Raw genomic sequence first — 3,586 nt, 5'->3', positions numbered from 1 at the left:
TATAAATCCTTAACTGAAATCTAAAGCCTCATCTCTGATTTAAAACACATTACTGTTTACAGACAGTATTTCAGAATGTCAACATGAATGGAAGTGTCAAATTGATGCTTAATACTAATTTGTTTATTTATGCTTGACTGCACTTAGATGGTAAAAAAGGTAGGTATCAAAAATAAAGATTATTTTGAGACACTGAAGTAGGTTTCCCTTTGGTTTCAATGCCATAAATCCCATTAGTGTTAATTGGATATTTACATGTGCATTGAGAGAATAATATACCTCATTATTCTTGAGTAGCAGCTACTGACTTTTAAAGGCCATTTAGAATGTGTGACAGGAAACAAATAAAAGCATTCCACTTTCTGAAAGTTATTGTTGTATAGCAGAACATGAAACAAAAGGCTTCACAAACATTGCACTGCAATAGTTTTAATTTTATAATTTCAACAACAAAACTTTTAAAATTCTCTTTTGTAACTTAGCTGGCTAGTGAATATGTAAAGTACGTCAGCTGGCTTTGTGGTATGTGACCTTGGCTCTGAAGAGCATATGCTATTTACTTTGTTGTTGTTTTAGGTATTTGAAGCATTAGAAATCTGAAAGAAAATGATGCCTCTAGTGTTCAAATAAGATTTCATGTTGTTTGAAAGGAAAGGTTAGCATTCCCCCTACAAGTATAGAAGAGACCCTTAGACCTGACAGTATGCATAGTTAAGGCATTGCCACCTACTTCATGGTATCTAACTATCATTTTTATAGGTGATGGGGTTAAGGAGTACATGTGTGATGCGCACAGAGTGTATAGAAGTGTTGAGTCACTATATTGTACACCTGAAACTAATATATTACACTGTATGTTAACTAACTGGAATTTAACTTAAAAACGTAAAAAAAAAAAAAATTAAGAATTCTTGAAAGATTACCTTGACGGGATGAGCACTGGGTGTTATTCTGTATGTTGGCAAATTGAACACCAATAAAAAATAAATTTATTATTAAAAAATAAAAAAAATAAAAAACTATTTTAAATAGATAATAAAATTAAAAAAAAGATTACCTTTACATATAAATAAAAAATATGTATTGGCCACTTATATGACAGTCACTATTTTAAGCAGATTTCAAGTGTGAACTTATTAATTAACACTAATCCTGTGAGATCAGAATTATTATCTCTTATTTTATAGGTGACATAATAGAGTTATCAAAAGGTGAATTAACTTACCTAAAAGTTATACACATAGTAAGTGGTAGAGTTGGAATTTGAACCCAGGTCACATGGCTCAACAAATGGAGCTCGATGCAATTATAATGATTCAAATGAGTTGGCTTTGTCCTAAAATATGAACACACTAGTCAGCAAATTAAAACCTTCTAGCTAATCCAACTAATTTTTTAGAAGTCATTTAGATAAATTATCATTATGCATAGTTCATAGGATTATTTCATCAATCACCTTACAGTTTTGCAAAATATTTTTTCCAACCTCACACTATAATCTCTCTGAAAAGATTTTCCATTGACATTTTCAGAGCTCTTATAAGAGCTAACATATACAGAATGCTTTTCTAAGACAGATGCTATTCTAAGCATTTATTTTTATATATTAAATCCAACGACAACCTTTAAAATAGATATAGTTACTCTCCTCCTTTTATAGATGATGAAACTGAGGCAGAGAAGGGCAAGTAATGTTCAAATGTGAAAAGAATTTGAACACAAGCAGCCTAATTCCAGAAAGAAAACATTATTATGATTGAAGAAAACTGGATGTTGGATTCACTGAGCCTGGATTCACATCCAACATCATAGTGCCGTTGAGAGAGAGAGAGAGAGGGAGAGCACTGTCTATAGATAAACCAAAAAGAGTCAAGCCAACAAAAAGTTGGTCTGCTTTTAATTATCATCATGCACAGACTATTAAAAAAAAAAATGTTAGGGATAAAATACTCCTCTCCACTGAGGTGGGATGCCCCCACCACCTCTACGTTTCATTCATAACTGTTAACAGGACCAACCGTTACTAGATATTTGAGCCTGAATTAATAACATGAAAATAGGGCTAGAAATAGGTGGTGCACAGGATTGTTGTAAATGAGAAAACACAAATTTTCGCAACTTAAGTTTTACAACTTAAATAAGTTGTAATATAGTCACTCCAAAATAATAGGAGTAATTTAATTTGAGGCAAAAATTCTATAACATTTGGCTTCTGAAAAAGTTCCAGTACTTGGCCAGCTGTATCTCCTTTACATTAACTCACTGCGTACACTCAGGGAGCCAAAACAAAAGTTCATACAAAGTCTGTTGAAAAGGTGGGTGGTGCAGACTCTCATTTTACATCTGTCATACATAGGCTTTAGAACTTGACCTATAATTTTCAAACCCCAAAATACTGATTGTAGAATTTTGTGGGTTTTTTTTTTTAATGTTTTGTGACTCAATTAATTTAAAAATAGAATGAGAAGAAAATATTGAGACCTTAATACCACGTAATAGATATAGCACACCCCTCAAGCTCATTATCTATTTGTTTATTAAGCAAATAGTATCGGAGGCCATGTGTCATGCATGCATGTACTAGGTTTTGGGATTATTTATTTGCTTTCTTTCTTTCTTTTTTTTTTTTAAGATTTTATTTATTTATTAGAGACAGAGAGAGAGAGAGAGGCAGAGACACAGGCAGAGGGAGAAGCAGGCTCCATGCAGGGAGCCCGACACAGGACTCGATCCCGGGGCTCCAGGATCACGCCCTGGGCTTAAGGCGGCGCTAAACCGCTAAGCCGCTAAGCCACCAGGGCTGCCCTATTTGCTTTCTATGACTGTTGTAACAAATTATAACATATTTAGTGGCTAAAAACAGCAAAATTATTATCTATACTTTTGTAGTTTAGAAGTCTAACATGTTACCACTGTTTTAAAGCCAAGTTGTTGGTCAAGCTGCTTTCCTTTTCTGAGGCTCTAAAAGGAAAACCCATTTTCTTGTGATTTCCACCTTCTAAAAGCTAACCATATTCCTTGGCTGATTGCTACCTTGCATCTTCAAACTAGCAATGTTTGGTTTAGTCTTTCTACCATTGAATTTTTTTTTTTTTTTTTTTTTAAGATTTTATTTACCAATTCATGAGAAACAGCAGAGGGAGAGGCAGAGACACAGGCAGAGAGAGAAGCAGGCTCCATGCAGGGAGCCTGACGTGGGACTCATCCTGGTACTCCAAGATCACGCCCTGGGCTGCAGGCGCGCTAAACTGCTGAGCCACCCAGGTGTCCCCCATTGAATCATTTTGACACTGATTCTCCCATCCCCTTCTTTCACTTTTTAGGACTTTTGTGATTACATGACTTCCACTCCTTGTTAATCTAGAACAATTTCCCTATTTTAAGGTGAGCTGATTGCAAGCATAATTCTCTTTGCAATTTTAATTCCCCTTTACCATGTAACATACTAGCAGGTTCCAGGGATTAACACATGGACATCTTTTGAACCATTACTCTGCCTACTGCATCATCTCCGTTCACACATTACTTAAAGCTTGTAGAAGAGAGATGTTGATTACCTGAGTAAGCAAATAAATACATATTTCAG

General features: G+C 34.7%; 1 non-coding gene across 1 annotated transcript; it reads left to right on the top strand.

Annotated features, from left to right (window-relative positions):
• Positions 1 to 636: 636 nt before the first annotated feature.
• LOC121477185 lies at positions 637 to 756 on the top strand. Its single transcript, XR_005984122.1, has one exon. It is a non-coding gene; the product is annotated as a U6atac minor spliceosomal RNA (small nuclear RNA).
• The last annotated feature ends 2,830 nt before the right edge of the window (positions 757 to 3,586 follow it).

The sequence above is a fragment of the Vulpes lagopus genome, chromosome 16, assembly GCF_018345385.1.
Source record: "Vulpes lagopus strain Blue_001 chromosome 16, ASM1834538v1, whole genome shotgun sequence".
NCBI classification, from domain to species: Eukaryota; Metazoa; Chordata; class Mammalia; order Carnivora; family Canidae; genus Vulpes; species Vulpes lagopus.
Note: the sequence above shows the minus strand (reverse complement) of the source record. Positions and strands in the feature narration are given on the sequence as shown.